Genomic DNA, 20,628 nt, shown 5'->3' on the forward strand with positions numbered 1-20,628 from the left:
GGAGGGAGGGAGGGAAGGAAGGAAGAAAGAAAGAGTCAAGAAGGAAACACTTCCGGCTAATTTCTTATTGATTTCTTATTAAGGGTATCAAAACAATCCTGAATTTATATATTTCCAATTCTTAATCCTAATTTTAAAATGAATGGGTTCCCAACTTTGAAAAATAAATCATATCTATTTCTCAGATTATAAGTAGCTTTTTCTAATGGGATACAACTACACATTTCTGCTTCCATTTCTCATCTTGATGCAACTTTCCTGTCAGTGTCTCATTATATGATTTGGTTAGCAACCATCACCATCGCAGAGCAGTAGTTTGCAACTTCATTATGTTGACATCCTCCTCCACTCTGGCTTCACTCTGAAAAATGCTATAATTGATCAAATGCTGTCTTGTTGCTGGATATTGTAAGCCACTTCATCAGACTGTTCCAGAGTGAGGCCATTTTATTTGGTTATTGTCAGATCTGCTTGGAAATTGTGCTTCTTGAAGATCTTTCTGCATTGAAGCTCATACCTGAGCTCACTTCAGAGTTTCAAAAGAGCATCAAGATGAAGCTGCTTTTGTCTGTGAGAAAGAGAGAAATGGGGAGAGTTTAACATATAAGATTATTAAGGGGTTGGACACGTTAGAGGCTGGAAACATGTTCCCAATGTTGGGGGAGTCCAGAACCAGGGGCCACAGTTTAAGAATAAGGGGTAGGCCATTTAGAACGGAGATGAGGAAAAACCTTTTCAGACAGAGAGTTGTAAATCTGTGGAATTCTCTGCCTCAGAAGGCAGTGGAGGCCAATTCTCTGAATGCATTCAAGAGAGAGCTAGATAGAGCTTTTAAGGATAGCGGAGTCAGGGGGTATGGGGAGAAGGCAAGAACGGGGTACTGATTGAGAATGATCAGCCATGATCACATTGAATGGTGGTGCTGGCTCGAAGGGCCGAATGGCCTACTCCTGCACCTATTGTCTATTGTCTATTAACGTCCATTTATTGCTTTGCCACCAACTAAAGGTTGTATTTTGCATAATCCCAAGGAATCACTTTCATCGCCGTAGAGAACAGTAGCCTTAATACACTTATTCATGTTCCTTTGAACAGTGTTCCTCTGTGGATTATTGAATTTATGGAATAGTGTATTTCTACTCAAAACGTTCATAGTGTATTCGTTTTTAGTACTTGGGCAGACACAAAATGCTGGAGTAACTCAGCAGGTCAGGCAGCATCTCAGGAGAGATTCTCTCCTGAGATGATGCCTGACCTGCTGAATTACTCCAACATTTTGTGTCTATCTTCGATATATATTAATGATTTAGATGAAGTGATTAAAAGTAACATTAGCAAATTTGCAGATGACACAAAGCTGGGTGGCAGTGTGAACTGTGAGGAGGATGCTATGAGGCTGCAGGGTGACTTGCACAGGTTGTGTGAGTGGGTGGATGCATGGCAGATGCAGTTTCATGTGGATAAATGTAAGGTTATCCACTTTGGTGGAAAGAACAGGAAGGCTGATTATTATCTGAATATTGTCAAGTTAGGAAATGGGGAAGTACAAAGAGATCTGGGTGTCCATGTTCATCAGTCACCTAAAGTTAGCATGCAGGTACAGCAGGCAGTGAAGAAAGCGAATGGCATGTTGGCTTTAATGACAAGAGGAGTTGAGTATAGGAGCAAAGAGGTCCTTCTGCAGTTGTACAGAGCCCTAGTGAGACCGCACCTGGAGTACTGTGTGCAGTTTTGGTCTCCATATTTGAGGAAGGATATACTTGCTATTGAGGGCGTGCAGCGTAGGTTCATTAGGTTAATTCCCGGAATGGCGGGAGTATCGTACGTTGAAAGTCTGGAGTGACTAGGCTTGTATACACTGGAATTTAGAGGGATGAGAGGGGATCTTATTGAAACATATAAGATTATTAAGGGATTGAACACATTAGAGGCAGGAAACATGTTCCCAATGTTGGGGGAGTCCAGAACCAGGGGCCAGAGTTTAAGAATAAGGGGTAGGCCATTTAGAACGGAGATGAGGAAAAACCTTTTCAGTCAGAGAGTTGTAAATCTGTGGAATTCTCTGCCTCAGAAGGCAGTGAAGGCCAATTCTCTGGATGCTTTCAAGAGTGAGCTAGATAGAGCTCTTAAGGATAGCGGAGTCAGGGGGTATGGGGAGAAGGCAGGAACAGGGTAATGATTGTGAATGATCAGCCATGATCACACTGAATGGCGGTGCTGACTCGAAGGGCCGAATGGCCTACTCCTGCACCTATTGTCTATTGTCTATTGTCTATAAACCAGCATCTGCAGTTTTTTCTCCTTCACATGTTGTTAGTACTTAGTGTATTGGAGTCATTTAATGAATATTGTGCAGGGATATTAATACATCGTGCTGTTCACAGTTTCCTTAGTGTACTGGACTCAAATAAAAACATAGAAAAATATGTGCAGGAGGAGGCCATTCGGCCCTTCGAGCCAGCACCGCCATTCAATTTGATCATGGCTGATCATCTAAAATCTGTACCCTGTTCCTGCTTTTTCCCCATATCCTTTGATTCCTTTAGCCCCAAGAGCTAAATCTAACTCTCTCTTGAAAACATCCAATGAATTGGCCTCTACTGCCTTCTGTGGCAGAGAATTCCTCAGTTTCACAACTCTCTGGGCGAATAACTTTTTCCTCATCTCAGTCGTAAATGGCCTACCCCTTATTCTTAAACTGTTACCCCTGGTTCTATACTCCCCCAACATCGGGAACATTTTTCCTGCATCTAGCCTGTTCAATCCTTTAAGAAATGTATATGTTTCTATAAGATCCCCTCTCATCCTTCTAAATTCCAGTGAATACAATCCCAGTCGACCCATTCTTTCATCATATGTCAGTCTCACCATCCCGGGAATTAACCTGGTGAACCTACGCTGCACTCTCTCATTAGCAAGAATGTCCTTCCTCAGATTAGGAGACCAGAATTGCGCACAATACTCCAGGTGCGGTCTCACCAGGGCCCTGTACAACTGCAGTAGGACCTCCTTGCTCCTAAACTCAAATCCTCGTGAAATGAAGGCCCACATGCCATTAGCTTTCTTCATTGCCTGCTGTACTTTCAGTGACTGATGTACAAGCACGCCCAGGTCTCGTTGCACCTCCCCTTTCCCTAATCTGACACCATTCAGATACTAATCTGCCTTCCTGTTCTTACTACCAAAGTGGATAAGCTCACATTTATCCACATTATACTGCATCTGCCATGCATCTGCCCACTCACCCAACCTATCCAAGTCACCCTGCAGCCTCATAGCATCCTCCTCGCAGCTCACACTGCCACCCAGCTTTGTGTCATCCGCAAACTTGGAGATGTATTTAAGGAAATATTGTACAGGAATAATCATACATCATCATTGTATATTTTTTCTCTCTTACTGTTAGTTACCACATTTAGATATTAGATCTTGAAAAGTAACGTGCTTGTCTATTATGTTTTGTTGCCTTAGAACCCTGCTGTTTGCAATTGAGATGTATTATGGAAGTTACAATTCTATTTGCATAATGGTTGTACCTGCAGTAAATACGCTGAAGGAGAAATGGTCAGGTTCCATTTCCATGTCCATTTTGAACTCACAGCCTGCAGCACAATACTAATAATGCAAAACAGCAATGAAAATTACAAGTGTGAATTATGAGCTCTATCTACCTCACTGCTAAATGGGAATTTGCAAAATCATTTGTGGTAAAGTCACACACAAGTGAAATTTGAAAGAGACTATCTCACAATTTTGCCACGCTTGAGAATAGTTATCCTTCATTGAAAGATGTGGCCACATTCAGACCTGATCACTAATTGTTCAATTTAACCACTGTGGCAATCGGTTGTGGCTCTCCCTCTCTTAATCTGCACAGAAATAACCAAATGACTTTTTTTTTCCCCAGGAAATTTGTAAGGCCACCATGAGTGACTGCAAGGAGCAGTTAAAAGTCTTCTTAAATAATGAGAACCAGATTTGCATAGATGTCAGGATACAGGTTGAACTCCTTGAGATACAAAGGTTGTGGTGTAAGGGCCATTGAAGTCTGCTGCTAGAACATAGAACAACAGTACAGCCAACAACAGGCGCTTCGGCCTAAAATGTTGGCGCTGAACACGATGGATGCCAGGACCAACTCTTATTAAAAAACCTGCCCTGCACATCTCCTGTAAACATTGCTCCTCTCACCTTAAACATATGCTTAGTTTAGTTTAGTTTAGAGATACAGCGTGGAAACAGGCCCTTCGGCCCACAGGTCTGCGCTGACCAGCGATCCCCACGTGTTAACATCCACTAGGGACAATTTTTACATTTACCAAGCCAATTAACCTACAAACCTGCACGTCTTTGGAGTGTGGGAGGAAACCGAAGATCTTGGAGAAAATCCACGCAGGTCACAGGGAGAACGTACAAACTCCGTACAGACAGCACCCGTAGTCAGGATGCAACCCGGGCCTTCGGCGCTGCATTCGCTGTAAGGCAGTAACTCTACCGTGACCACCTATGCCTTCTAGTATTTTCTCCTGGGAAAAAAAGTCTGACTGTCTATCCTATCGATGTCTCGCATAATTTTTGAGGCTTTTATCAGGGCTCCTTGTAACTCCCAGCATTCCAGAGAAAACTATTCAAGTCTGTCCAACTGTCCCCTGCAGCTAATAACCTCTAATCCACGCATTATTCTGGTAAACCCCTGCACAGATGCCAAAGCTGCCACATCCTCCCTGTGTAACCGGTGATAAATCGGCCACAAAGATAATCATTTCTTTTTCATGGAACATCTCAGTGGTGCAACTAGATGAGCTCTCGCCTAGGAACCCTTGTTCAATCCTGATCTCAGATGCTATCTATGTGGTGTTTGCACACCCCCCCTGTGGCAGAATGGGTTCACAGTGGAACTCTGGTTTCCTCCCGCATCCCACAAATATATACGAGCTGGCTACTGTAAATTGCCCCTTTTGTGAATTTGAGAGGTAGAATATGTGGGGAGAGAGTTGATCAGACTATAGGGAGAATCAAAGTGGTTTTGGTTGGAGTAGTGCAAAACTAGATGCTTGATATCGGCAGGGCAGAGCAGAGATAGATACTGTACACTCTTGATTAGTCCGGGTGTCAGAGGTTATGGGGAGAAGGCAGCAGAATGGGGTTAGGAGGAAGAGATAGATCAGCCATGATTGAATGGCAGAGTAGACTTGATGGGCCGAATGACCTAATTCTGCTCCTATCACTTGAGACCTTACGACCTTACGGCAGAGGTTTCCATGCAGTGCCTCTCTATACTTTGAGTGGATGAGAGCAGGAATGCTCCACCTCACTGTTGGCTCCTCATGTTTCCCTAACGATGACTCCTTCTGCATCACGGCCTCCACCTGTGCAGTGAACGTTGAACAGCTCAGCTTGGATGCCAACCAACTGACTAAAACTTAGACCTAGCTTTGTGTGTAGCTCAATAGTAAGTAACAGTAGAGTTGCTGCCTTACAGCGAATGCAGCGCCAGAGGCCCGGGTTCGAGTTAGATCCCAGCTACGGGCGCCATCTGTACGGAGTTTGTACGTTCGCCCCGTGACCTGCGTGGGTTTTCTCCGAGATCTTCGGTTTCCTCCCACACTCCAAAGACGTTCAAGTTTGCAGGCTAATTGGCTTGGTAAATGTAAAAATTGTCCCTAGTGTGTGTAGGATAGTGTTAGTGTGCGGGGATCGCTGGTCGGCGCGGACCCGGTGGGCCGAAGGGCCTGTTTCCGCGCTGTATCTCTAAACAAGTGGTGCACTTGGGTGAATTTCCAAAATCAATGTTCTTCAGGTAAGGTGAATAATCGCTAGAGTTTCTTGAAGTACCTACCAGCTCATGTTTTTTTGTTTCCATTGAAGCAACTCGATGAAAAATCTGGCTAGTGTACCATGAATAATCCCCACCACTTTATACCAACACAAAAATCTTACATTGTGTGCAGGTGAAATGTTGGGGAAATGATATGGTTTGAAAAATATTGGAATATGTGCCACATATTCAGCAGTCGCAGCAGCAATCAGCAGTAGCAGCAGCAATCAGCAGTAGCAGCAGCAGCAATCAGCAGCAATCAGCAGTAGCAGCAGCAATCAGCAGTAGCAGCAGCAAGCAGCAGCAGCAGCAGCAGCAGCAGCAGCAGCAGCAGCAGCAGCAGCAGCAGCAGCAGCAGCAGCAGCAGCAGCAGCAGCAGCAGCAGCAGCAGCAGCAGCAGCAGCAGCAGCAGCAGCAGCAGCAGCAGCAGCAGCAGCAGCAGCAGCAGCAGCAGCAGCAGCAGCAGCAGCAGCACCAAGCTGTGTTGCTTGGGAAGTATTGTGTGGGGATAGTAAGGAGTAAGATCTGTGTGATCTCCCGGACTAGTTTCGATCGCCTAGCTTGGGGTCGGAGAGGAATTTCCCGGATTTTTTCCCAAATTGGCCTGGGTTTTTTATCCGGTTTTTCGTCTCTCCCAGGAGATCACTCAGTTCTTTTGGGTGGGCGGTTGGAGCGGTTGGAGCAGCGGCCGGGCGGTAGGTTTAGTAACTGAGCGCGGGGCTTTGTTTGGAGAGTATGACTGCCAGGGCAGTTTTTTGTTCTGGGTGTCAGATGTGGGGAATCTGGGAGTCTGATAGTCTTCCAGACATCCACATCTGCGCCAGGTGTGACGAGATGGGGCTCCTAAGGGACCGTATTAGGAACCTGGAGCGGCAGATTGATGACCTCCGTCTGATCAGGGAGAGTGAGGAGGTTATAGATAGGAGTTACAGGGAGGTGGTCACTCCTAGACCACGGGAGGTAGACAAGTGGGTCACTGTTAGGGGGGGCAAGGAACAGAGGCAGGGACTAGGGAGTACCCCGGTGGCTGTACCCCTTGGAAATAAGTACTCCTGTTTAAGTACTGTTGGGGGGGACAGCCTACCTGGGGGCAGCGACGGTGCCCGGGCCTCTGGCAAGGAGTCCGGCCCTGTTGCTCAGAAGGGTAGGGAAAGGAAGAGGAGAGCAGTAGTAATAGGGGACTCTATAGTGAGGGGGTCAGATAGGCGTTTCTGTGGACGCAGTCGGGAGACCCGGATGGTGGTTTGCCTCCCTGGTGCCGGTGTCCGGGATGTGTCTGAGCGTGTCCAGGATATCCTGAAAGGGGAGGGAGAGGAGCCAGAGGTCGTGGTACATATAGGTACCAACAATATAGGTAGGATAAGGGAAGAGGTCCTGAAAGGAGAATTCAGGGGGCTAGGAAGAGAGTTAAAAAAAAAGGACTTCCAAAGTAATAATCTCAGGCTTACTGCCTGTGCCACGCGATAGTGAGAATAGGAATGGAGTGAGGTGGAGGATAAATACGTGGCTGAGGAACTGGTGCAGGGAGCAGGGTTTCAAGTTTCTGGATCATTGGGACCTCTTCTGGGGGAAGTATGACCTGTACAAAAAGGACGGGTTGCATCTGAACCTGAGGGGGACCAATATCCTGGCGGGGAGATTTGCTAAAATAACTGCGGAGACTTTAAACTAGTACGGTTGGGGGGAGGGACTCAAACACAGATAGCTAATAGGCAGTGTGTGAGGCAGGAGGCAGAAAAGGGAAACACTCAGACCCAATATGTAGGAGAGAAAGAAGGGAAAAGAAATAAACTGAGAATAAGAAATGATGGGTCCCTTAAATGTGTATATTTTAATGCTAGGAGCATTGTAAGAAAGGTGGATGAGCTTAGAGCCTGGATTGACATCTGGAAGTATGATGTTGTGGCGATCAGTGAAACATGGTTGCAGGAGGGTTGCGATTGGCAATTAAATATTCCAGGATTTCATTGTTTCAGATGTGATAGAATCGGAGGGGCAAGAGGTGGGGGTGTTGCATTGCTTGTCAGGGAGGATATCACAGCAGTGCTTTGGCAGGACAGACTAGAAGGCTCGATTAAGGAGGCTGTTTGGGTGGAACTCAGAAATGAGAACGGTTTAGCAACACTTATAGGGGTGTATTATAGACCGCCAAATAGGGAACGAGAATTGGAAGAGCAAATATGTAAGGAGATAGCAGATATTAGTAGTAAGCACAGAGTGGTGATTGTGGGTGATTTCAATTTTCCGTATATAGACTGGGAATCACATTCTGTTAAAGGGCTGGATGGTTTGGAGTTTGTAAAATGTGTGCAGGATAGTTTTTTGCAGCAATACGTAGAGGTGCCTACCAGAGAAGGGGCAGTGTTGGACCTCCTGTTAGGAAATGAGATGGGTCAGGTGACGGAGGTATGTGTTGAGGAGCACTTTGGGTCTAGTGATCATAATGCCATTAGTTTCAATATCATTATGGAGAAGGTCAAATCTGGACCAAGGGTTGAGATTTTGGATTGGAGAAAGGCTAATTTTGAGGAGATGAGAAAGGATTTAAAAGGAGTGAAATGGAAATTGTTGTTTTATGAAAAGGATATAATAGAGAAATGGAGGATATTTAAAGGTGAAATTTTGAGAGTACAGAGTCTTTATGTCCCTGTTCGGTGGAAAGGAAAGAATAATAATTTGAAAGAGCCGTGGTTTTCCAGGGAAATTGGACACTTGGTTCGGAAAAAGAGGGAGATATACAATAAATATAAGCGGCAGGGAGTAAATGAGGTTCTTGAGGAATATAAAGAATGTAAAAGGAATCTTAAAAAGGAAATTAGAAAAGCGAAAAAAAGATATGAGGCTGCTTTGGCAAGTAATGTAAAAGTAAACCCCAAGGGGTTCTACAGATATGTCAATAGCAAAAGGATAGTGAGGGATAAAATTGGTCCATTAGAGAGTCAGAGTGGACAGCTATGTGCTGAGCCGGAAGAAATGGGGGAGATATTAAACAATTTCTTTTCTTCGGTATTTACCGAGGAGAAGGATATTGAATTATGTGAGGTAAGCGAAACAAGTAGAGTAGTGATGGAAATTAGGAGGATTAAAGAAGAGGAGGTACGGACACTTTTGAAGAATATAAAAGTGGATAAGTCTCCAGGTCCTGATAGGATATTCCCTAGGACATTGAGGGAAGTTAGTGCAGAAATAGCAGGGGCTATGACGGAATTATTTCAAACGTCATTAGAAACAGGGATGGTGCCGGAAGATTGGCGCATTGCGCATGTTGTGCCTTTGTTTAAAAAAGGTTCTAAAAGTAAACCTAGCAATTATAGACCTATTAGTTTGACGTCTGTGGTGGGAAAATTAATGGAAAAGATACTTAGGGACAATATATATAATTATTTGGATAATAAAGGCCTGATTAGAAACAGTCAACATGGATTTGTGCCTGGAAGGTCATGTTTGACTAATCTTCTTGAATTTTTTGAAGAGGTTACCAGGGAAATTGATAAGGGCAAGGCTGTGGATGTTGTCTATATGGACTTCAGTAAGGCATTTGACAAGGTTCCACATGGAAGGTTGATTAAGAAGGTTAAATCGTTGGGTATTAATAGTGAGGTTGCAAGATGGATTCAACAATGGCTGAATGGGAGATACCAGAGGGTAATGGTTGACAATTGTATGTCAGGTTGGAGGCCAGTGTCTAGTGGAGTGCCCCAAGGATCTGTGTTGGGTCCACTGTTGTTTGTCATTTACATTAATGATCTGGATGATGGTGTGGCAAATTGGATTAGTAAATATGCAGATGATACTAAGATAGGTGGAGTAGTTGATAGTGAGGTAGATTTTCAAAGTCTACAGAGAGACTTGGGCCTTTTGGAAGGGTGGGCTGAAAGATGGCAGATGGAGTTTAATGCTGATAAGTGTGAGGTGCTGCATTTTGGTAGGACAAATCAAAATAGGACGTACAGGGTAAATGGTAGGGAATTGAGGAATGCAGTGGAACAGAGGGATCTGGGAATAACTGTGCATTGTTCCCTGAAGGTGGAATCTCATGTTGATAGGGTGGTGAAGAAGGCGTTTGGTATGCTTGCCTTTATAAATCAGAGCATCGAGTATAGAAGTTGGGATGTAATGTTGAAATTGTACAGGGCATTGGTGAGGCCGAATCTGGAGTATGGTGTGCAGTTCTGGTCGCCAAATTATAGGAAGGATGTCGACAAAATGGAGAGGGTACAGAGGAGATTTACTAGAATGTTGCCTGGGTTTCAGCACTTAGGCTACAGAGAGAGGTTGAATAGGTTGGGTCTTTATTCTTTGGAGCGTAGAAGGTTGAGGGGGGACTTGATAGAGGTTTTTAAAATTTTGAGAGGGACGGACAGAGTTGACGTGGGTAGGCTTTTCCCTTTGAGAGTGGGGAAGATTCCAACAAGGGGACATAGCTTCAGAATTGAGGGACAAAGGTTTAGGGGTAACATGAGGGGGAACTTCTTTACTCAGAGGATTGTGGCTGTATGGAATGGGCTTCCGGTGGAAGTGGTGGAGGCTGGCTCGATTTTATTATTTAAGAGTAAATTGGATAGGTATATGGATAGGAGGGGATTGGAGGGTTATGGTCTGAGTGCAGGTAGATGAGACTAGGTCAGGGAGAATGGTCGGCGTGGACTGGTAGGGCCGGACAGGCCTGTTTCCATGCTAAAAAAATAAAAAAAAAATAAAATAAAATAATAATAATGTGATATATTTCATATACCAAATGTGAAGTGTACACTATCATCACCAAACCAAATTGCACCACAATAAACTGGCAAATTAAAACTCATTTGATGAATTAATGTTTGCTTCCACAGGTTGAACACAAGCTCAGCATGCTTCTCAAGTTTGTTACCTCGTAGGCTGCGGCTTGCCTGCAGTCCGTCTGTCTTTTGTGTTTTTTGTTGTTTTTGTCTGAATTGTAGTTTTAATATGGTGTAGTGTTTGTATGTTATGTGGGGGGAGGGGGTGGGAGGGAACGGGAACTGTAAAATTCTCTCTCCCGAACGGAGACGGGACCTTTGTTTCTGTGCCTGTCTCCGTTCCCGCTGCGGCCTACCACCGGCCATGCACCTGGGACCACCTGGGGCTCTGGTTCGCAGAGCCCACGGCCCGGACTCACCACCTGCGGCGCTGGCTGCCTGCGGATGCTGCGGGAGCGGCTGCGACTCGTCTCCGGAGGCTCCGGCGCGGGCCGCGTGGACGTCGGAAGCCCGCAGGCCCCTGGGTGGGGGCCGACATCGGGAGCACCGGCAGCGACAGCGTCTTCGCCCGCCCCGACTCGCGGGGCTTGGGTCGGCCCGCCGCGGACCTTTCACCGTCCGGCGCGGCCTGGAATAGGCCGTGGACCTTTCACCGACCAGCGGGGGCTTCAATGTCGGGAGCTCCGACCGCCCCGATGTGGCAACTCCAACAGTCTGACCGCGGGAGAAGACGGCAGGGAAGAGAAAAATACATTTTTGGCCTTCCATCACAGTGAGGAGGGATTGGAGGAGACTGACTGTGATGGATGTTTCTTTTTGTTTGGTGTTAGTTGTGATTGTATGTGTTATTGCATTTTTATTGATTATTCTTATTGGTCTTATTGTTTAACTGCGGGTAATGTTTCATTTCACTACACATTTATGTGTATGTGACAAATAAACAACTATTGACTATTGACTATTGACTATAAAGAATCATTGCAATATATTGACATTGATATACTGAAGCTACACAATTTCCACTTTGTAATTTGTTGCAATGCGTAAAAAAGATAGAAGTTGTGTCCTGAAGCTGATCTATTGGGCTATTCCTTTATTCCATCCTTATTCATTTTTGGGATGAGAATGTAAGCATTAAATGCCCAACTCTAGCTGCCCTTGATAAAGCAATGGCGATGGCTTAGACAATAGACAATAGACAATAGGTGCAGGAGGAGGCCATTCGGCCCTTCGAGCCAGCACCACCATTCAATGTGATCGTGGCTGATCATTCTCAATCAGTACCCCGTTCCTGCCTTCTTCCCATACCCCCTGACTCCGCTATCCTTAAGAGCTCTATTTAGCTCTCTTTTGAATGCATTCAGAGACTTGGCCTCCACTGCCTTCTGAGGCAGAGAATTCCACAGATTCACAACTGTCTGACTGTAAAAGTTTTTCCTCATCTCAGTTCTAAATGGCCTACCCCTTATTCTTAAACTGTGGTCCCTTGTTCTGGACTCCCCCAACATTGGGAACATGTTTCCTGCCTCTAACGTGTCCAACCCCTTAATAATCTTATACGTTTCGATAAGATCCCCTCTCATCCTTCTAAATTCCAGTGTATACAAGCCTAGTCGCTCCAGTCTTTCAACATACGACAGTCCCGCCATTCCTGGAATTAACCCAGTAAACCTACGCTGCACGCCCTCATGCCCTAATAATAAGAAATAAAAAGTTGCAAATCAAATATAAAGTTATTAGAAGCCAGTGGCCTGTTGAAGTAATTTGAGTGCAAATAAAGATTAAGTTATATTAATCTTTGGTCTCTTTGTTTAGTTCATCAGTTGATAACCTGAGGAAAAATGAGTGAACAGGGAACTGGAACAGAAGAGGAATTGAGGGCAGCATAGATCGACCATAATCAGAGTGAATAGTGGCTGAGACTTTGAGTATACCACTGGCAAACTCCTGCTCCTATTTTCTTTTGTTCCAGCAAATTAAATTCAAATCTTGTCGGTTAATTTGATCAGTTCCCCTTTGTTTGATTTGCCACTTTAAACCATTTCTCATAAAACTCATTCCATTTAAACCACGCTATATTCTGAGCAAAAAGAAAATATATATCATGCTGCATAATCACAGCGTTCATACATTTATCACATAAAACTGTGAAACAATTTTAGCTTCTCAGCAGCAAGATCTTCAAAATGTGATTTCTGAACAAGGACTGCATTTTTTCTTCACCTATGCCTGCTCATTACTTTTTCGTAAATGCTGTTATAGTTCAAGCAAAAACTAGGACAAATCTGAGAAGTTTAGCCCTTTCGGCACTGCGGCATGGGGAATAATGTTGCTTTAGATTAACCACAAATGGCTCAAGGCTCAATTCTTGCTATTTTTGGATGATTAAAAACCATTCCCTGATTGGTAAAGATAATGTCTTTGCCTGCAGACTGGTTAGCTGTGGATGGGCATTGGAACAAACATCTTGAACACAGACAATACTGCTGAGTACAAGATAACCATAAATACTATGGTTGGCTCAAAACGGACAATAGAAGCAAAATCATTGAGAAATGGGTCAACAGGAAATATAGCTGAAAGGTTGTAATGCCGGTTAATAATTGTAGAGTGGCCCATCTCGTCTATGAAGACCAAGGTTTCTATCCAAGCCGGTCGCATTTGCCTTTTGTTTCTCTCATTTGCCTCAAAATCTTTTCTATCCAGGTAACTGCCCAAATGTAAAACCTCTTAAGCATTCTAACCATACCAACCTCTGCTATTTCCTCTGATAGCTAATCTCATTTACCATCAGCCTCTGTGTAAAAAAAGTTGCTCATCAAGTCGACTTCGATGTTTCCCTTCCATCCTGACCGATAAAGGCAAGCAAGCCAAATACATCTTCACCACACTGCCGAGCTGTGTTACTGTTTTTACCGTACTCCTAGGTCTCTGTGTTTCACAATACTCTTCAGAATCCTATTATTTACCGTATGTCCTGTCCTGGTTTAATTTACCAAAACGCAACACCTTGTGCATGTCTGAGTTAAATTTCCTCTGCCATTCCTCGGCCCATTTCTCCAGTTCATTTAGATCTTTCTGTCACCCATTCCTTCTTTCCCGAGATGCTGCCTAACCCGCTGAGTTACTCCAACATTTTGTGTCTATCTTCGATTTAAACCAGCATCTGCAGTTTTTTTCCCCCAACTTTATCAAGGGCCTGGCTATAATCCATGTAGACAAACACGACCACCCTGCCCTTGTCAATCTCCTTCATCGCCTGTTCAACAAACTCGGTCAGATTTGTGAGACAAGATTTCCCATGCACAAAGTCACGGCTATCTGGCCATCTCTAATCACCTTTTTTCCCCTGACTTTCAGCCTGAAGAAGGGTCTCGACCCGAAACGTCACCCATTCCTTCTCTCCAGAGACGCTGCCTGTCCCGCTGAGTTACTCCAGCATTTTGTGTCTATCTTCAGTTTAAACCAACATCTGCAGTTCCTTCCTACACATATCCCTTATCAATTGTTGGCTTTCTAAATGGTGGTGACTGCTGTTCCCCTAGTTCCTTTCCAACCATTGATGTTAGGCTCTCCATCCTGGCTAGTCTTGCAACTCGAAGGGCCGAACGGCCTACTCCTGCACCTATTGTCTATTGCCTCCTAAATAAAGGCACAACATTTACCTTCCTTCAGCTTTCTGATACCTAATCTATGGCTAAAATTGATGCAAATATCCCTTTTAGGACCCTTCCAACTTTTTTCTTAGCTTTTGACAATGTCCGAGGAGGCACGTCAATAGTCAATAATCAATAGTCAATTTATTTGTCACGTACACATAATGTGCAGTGAAATGAAAAATTACCCGCAGTTCAACAATAAGACCAATAAAAATAAGCAATAAAAATATGCATTAACACACAATCATAAACCAACACCAAACAAAAGAAACATCCATCACAGTGAGTCTCCTCCAGTCCCCTCCTCACTGTGATGGAAGGCCAGAATGACTTTTTCTCTTCCCCTGCCGTCTTCTCCCGTGGTCAGGCTGTTGGAGTTGCCACGTCGGGGCGGTCGGGGCTCCCGACATTGAAGCCCCCGCCGGGCGGTGAAAGGTCCGCGGCGGGCCGACCCAAGCACCGCGATTCGGGGCGGGCGAAGACGCTGTCACTGACAACGTGTTCAAACCCTGGGGACTTACCTGCCTTAGTATGTCTTAAGACCAGCAGCACCTCCTGCGTAGTCATGTTCCAATACAACACAATTCATTTTGTTTAATTCTTTAAGGGCCTGTCCCACTTAGGCGATTTTTAAGGCGACTGCCGGCGACTGTCAAAAACGTAGCAGATCGCCAAAATGTTCTTTTACCGTACGACAATGACCACGACAATGCTGTCAGGTCGATACGAGTTACTGTTTTTGTGAAGCTAGCACCTGGCTAAGAGATTACGCCGTCTTTGGAAATATCATGAAATTCCCACGCTTACCTGACCGTCAAACTGTCGCCTCCAATCTACCTGTCAAATGTCCTGACGGTAAATAAATTGGTTAAACAAAACTATCTTCTGGTATCTTCAAACGCCTTTCCTTAATTTAATATTACGTGCTTCTAAATGCATCTGCGACAACCTAGCAAACCTGGGGACAGCATGCGACAGCGCCCGCAATAAGCTACCATACCTGGCGACAAGCCAGCTGTCGCCGAGAAATTTCTATCTGGAATTTCTTTTCTGCGACGCGCCGATATCCGCTACGATTCATTGAAGACTCCTCACGATCATGCCCGCAACACCCCGGCAAACGTTCGGCGACAGCCTAGTCACCGGCAGTCGCCTTTAAAGCGCCTAAGTGGAACAGGCCCTTTAGATTCCATCTCCTCAAGTCAAGTCAAGTCAAGTTTATTTGTCACATACACATACACGACGTGCAGTGAAATGAAAGTGGCAATGCCTGTGGATTGTGCACAAAAAAGAATTACAGTTACAGCATATAAATTAAAGTTAACACAGAGAAGACAAAATTTAGTCCCTGGAGTTATAATATTTAACAGTCCTGATGGCCTGTGGGAAGAAACTCCGTCTCATCCTCTCCGTTTTCACAACGTGACAGTGGAGGCATTTGCCTGATCGTAGCATCTGGAACAGTCCGTTGCTGGGGTGGTAGGGGTCCCCCATAATGTTGCTTGCTCTGGATCTGCACCTCCTGATGTATAGGTCCTGCAGTGGGGCGAGTGTAGTTCCCATGGTGCGTTCTGCCGAACGCACTACTCTCTGCAGGGCCTTCCTGTCCTGGGCAGAGCTGTTCCTAAACCAGACTGTGATGTTGCCGGACAGGATGCTCTCTACAGCCCCAGAGTGGAGAGTATCCTCTCCACAATATTACAGATGTGAATTATTCATTGAACACCTCGACCTTGGCCTGTGGCTCCATGCATGGATAACCACATTGAACTTTAAGGGGACCTATTCTTTTCCTGGTTTCCCTTTTGCTCTTAATATCTCGTAGGATTCTCTTTTCCACAGCTGCACAATCGACCTCATGTCCTCTGTGGTCCTCTGGGCAGCACACTTAAGTGAACTAGGTTTAAATCAGAAAATTGATAAGGGTTTGTGCCTAATATCAGGCAAAGTGAAAATCAAGAGTGGCGGAGCGGGACGGTGGCGCAGCGGTAGAGTTGCTGCCTTACAGCGATTGCAGCGCCGGAGACTCAGGTTCGATCCTGACTACGGGTGCCGTCTGTACGGAGTTTGTACGTTCTCCCCGTGACCTGCGTGGGTTTTCTCCGAGATCTTCGGTTTCCTCCCACACTCCAAAGACGTACAGGTATGTAGGTTAATTGACTGGGTAAATGTAAAAATTGTTCCTAGTGTGTGTAGGATAGTGTTAATGTGCGGGGATCGCTGGGCAAGGCGGACTCGGTGGGCCGAAGGGCCTGTTTCCGTGCTGTATCTCTAAATCTAAAGAGGCCCGGAAGATGTCACATGCTGTGATTAAGAAAAATGACTCTTCAATAGACCGTTAAACAGAGACAGGACATTCTGATCTGGTGAGGCAGATGAGATTAAATCACTTCAGGAACTGTGAATTATTCATGACAACTTCTTGCTAAAGTCTATATCAACAATTATTAAGGCCTGAAGAATAATATCAAGCCGTAATTTCGTAAAATACCCATGACGATAAAGAGGGAGAAAGGCGCTCATCTCAGAGGTTAGATTAACAAGATTCGTACTGTGTACAGTGACTGGTTTCCTTTAAGCAGGCAGTGAAGAAAGCTAATGGCATGTTGGCCTTCACAATGGGAAGAGTTGAGCATAGGAGTAAAGAGGTCCTTCGGCAGTTGTACAGGGCCCTGGTGAGTCCAGATCTGGAGTACTGTGTGCAGTTTTGGTCTCCTAATTTGAGGAAGGACATCCTTGTAATTGAGGCAGTGCAGCGTAGGTTCACGAGGTTAATCCCCGGGATGGTGGGACGGTCATATGAGGAAAGGTTGGAAAGACTGGGCTTGTATTCACTGGAAATTAGAAGGATGAGAGGGGGATCTTATAGAAACGTATAAAATTATAAAAGGACTGGTCATGCTAGATGCAGGAAAAATGTTCCCAATGTTGGAGGAGTCCAGAACCAGGGGCCACAGTCTAAGAATAAAGGGGAGGCCATTTAAAACTGAGATGAAAAAAAACGTTTCAACCCAGAGAGTTGTGAATTTGTGGAATTCTCTGCCACAGAGGGCAGTGGAGGCCAATTCACTGGATGAATTTAAAAGAGAGTTAGATAGAGCTCTAGGGTCTAGTGGAATCAAGGGATATGGGGAGAAGGCAGGCACGGGTTACTGATTGTGGATGATCAGCCATGATCTCAATGAATGGCAGTGCTGGTTCGAAGGGCCAAATGGCCTCCTCCTGCACCTATTTTCAATGTTTCTATTAAGATGGCGGTCAACACTAAAGAAAGTGCTCCAGCAATGAGTGCGGCTGAATTATCACCCAATTGGTCTGGTCAAGGGAGTGATATGTTTGTTCATATGTTCATTTCTAGGAGCAGCATTAGGCCATTCGGCCCACCAAGTCTACTCCATCATTCAATCATAGCTAATCTATCTTTCCTTCTCAACCCCATTCCCTTGCCTTCTCCCCATAACACCTGATACCTTACTAACCGATAATCTGTCTATCTCCACCTTAAAAATATCCATTGACATGGTCTCCACAGCCTTCCATGGCAATGAATTCCACAGATTCACCACCCTCTGACCAAAGAGATTCCTTATCTCCTTTCTAAACGTACGGTACACAGACTCACGCACTCCATGTACATGTGGTACACAGACACACACACTCCATGTACACGTGGTACACAGACACACACACTCCATGTACACGTGGTACACAGACACACACACTCCATGTACACGTGGTACACAGACTCACACACTCCATGTACCAGTTAGCCTAACATCGATAGTGGGGAAAATGCTAGAGTCAGTTATTAAAGATGTGATAGCATCACATTTGGAAACTGGTGAAATCATCGGACAAAGTCAGCATGGATTTATGAAAGGCAAATCATGCCTGACGAATCTTATAGAATTTTTCGAGGATGTAACTAGTAGAGTGGATAAGGGAGAACCAGTGGATGTGTTATATCTAGACTTCCAGAAGGCCTTCGACAAGGTCCCACATAGGAGATTGGGGTACAAACTTAAAGCACATGGTATTGGGGGTTCAGTGTTGAGGTGGATAGAAAATTGGTTGGTAGACAGGAAGCAAAGAGTAGGAATAAACGGGTCCTTTTCGGAATGGCAGGCAGTGACTAGTGGGGTACCGCAAGGCTCAGTTCTGGGACCCCAGTTATTTACAATATATGTTAATGATTTGGACGAGGGAATTGAAAGCAATATCTCTAAGTTTGCGGATGACACGAAGCTGGGTGGCAGTGTTAGCTGCGAGGAGGATGCTAGGAGGCTGCAGAGTGACTTGGATAGATTAGGCGAGTGGGCAAATGCATGGCAGATGCAATATAATGTGGATAAATGTGAGGTTATCCACTTTGGCGGCAAGAACAGGAAAGCAGAGTATTACCTGAATGGTGGCCAATTAGGAAAAGGGGAGTTGCAATGTGACCTGGGTGTCATGGTGCACCAGTCATTGAAAGCAAGCGTGCAGGTGCAGCAGGCAGTGAAGAAAGCGAATGGTATGTTGGCATTCATAGCAAGAGGATTTGAGTATAGGAGCAGGGAGGTTCTGCTGCAGTTGTACAGGGCCTTGGTGAGACCGCACCTGGAGTATTGTGTACAGTTTTGGTCTCCTAATCTGAGGAAAGACATTCTAGCCTTAGAGGGAGTACAGAGAAGGTTCACCAGATTGATCCCTGGAATGGCAGGACTTTCATATGAAGAAAGACTGGATAGACTAGGCTTATACTCGCTGGAATTTAGAAGACTGAGGGGGGGTCTTATTGAAACATATAAAATTCTTAAGGGGTTGGAGAGGCTAGATGCGGGAAGATGGTTCCCGATGTTGGGGAAGTCCAGAACCAGGGGTCACAGCTTAAGGATAAGGGGGAAGTCTTTTAGGACCGAGATGAGAAAACATTTCTTCACACAGAGAGTGGTGAGTCTGTGGAATTCTCTGCCACAGAAGGTAGTTGAGGCCAGTTCATTGGCTATATTTAAGAGGGAGTTAGATGTGGCCCTTGTGGCTAAAGGGATCAGGGGGTATGGAGAGAAGGCAGGTACAGGCTACTGAGCTGGATGATCAGCCATGAACATATTGAATGGCGGTGCAGGCTCGAAGGGCCGAATGGCCTACTCCTGCACCTATTTTCTATGTTTCTATGTTTCTACACGTGGTACACAGACTCACACACTCCATGTACACGTGGTACACAGAGTCTTCCAGCACGCAACAGTGGCAGGCGGCTGGCGAGTCTGTGAACCGCGCGAGGAACAGGTTGCAGGGGACTCCCTGGTAACCAGCTTTTATTATCAAAAATTGTACTCAATTATTTAAAAAACAATATTTACAATACAATAAGACAAAACACAACCCACCACCAGAATACTATACAAACAAATATTCGCTGTAAGGCAGCAACTCTGCCGCTGCGCCACCTTGTTGATGTTAGGGATGCCTTGCTGTACATTATCACAAACATAATGCATGTCACTGTGTACTGAATGTGTAGGAAAGAACTGCAGACGCTGGTTTAAATCGAAGGTGGATACCTAATGCTGGAGTAACTCAGCGTGACAGGCAGCATCTCTGGAGAGAAGGAATGGGTGACGTTTCGGGTCGAAAGCTTTCTTCACTGTGTACTGAAATGTGCCACAATGGAAAAGCATTCAACTCCTCCAGTTACAACGCAGAGAGCATTGTGCAACATGGTGTTCAGTTTTCTTGCTGTGCCTTCAACAGTCAGCAGTCCACTCTACCATCTGCAGTATCTCAAGTCCTATCCAGTTTCGGTTTTATTATTTATGGAGGGATACATCTGCATTGAAGGTAATTCTGAGGACATTAGCTAGGTTGATTCCTGGAATGTGTTGGATCGATGGGGACCAACATCCTAGCGGGCAGGTTTGCTAATGCTACACGGGATTGTTTAAACTAGATAGATTTTTAAGATTTTAGAGATACAGCGCGGAAACAGGCCCTTCGGCCCACCGGGTCCAAGCCGCCCTACGATCCCCGCACATTAACACTATCCTACACACACTAGGGACATTTTTTTTAAACATTTGCCCAGCCAATTAACCTACATACCTGTACGTCTTTGGAGTGTGGGAGGAAACCGATGATCGCGGAGAAAACCCACGCAGGTCACGGGGAAAACGTACAAACTCCGTACAGGCGGTGCCGTAGCCAGGATCGAACCTGAGTCTCCGGTGCTGCATTCGCTGTCAGGCAGCAACTCTACTGCTGCGCCACCGTGCCGGTTCTCATACAGGACAGAGGTGGGTGAGAGGTTAGAAGCTGGTATGGGAAAGGTTAGTGGACAGAATAGGCAGGTGAAAGGCAGAGAGCGAGGAAGGAGGGTTGCTTTAAACTGCACGTATTTTAATGCAAGGGGCATGACGGGAAGAGGCAGATGAGCTTAGGGCATGGATAGGAA

The sequence above is a fragment of the Rhinoraja longicauda genome, chromosome 4 (assembly GCF_053455715.1).
Source record: "Rhinoraja longicauda isolate Sanriku21f chromosome 4, sRhiLon1.1, whole genome shotgun sequence".
Taxonomy (NCBI): domain Eukaryota; kingdom Metazoa; phylum Chordata; class Chondrichthyes; order Rajiformes; family Arhynchobatidae; genus Rhinoraja; species Rhinoraja longicauda.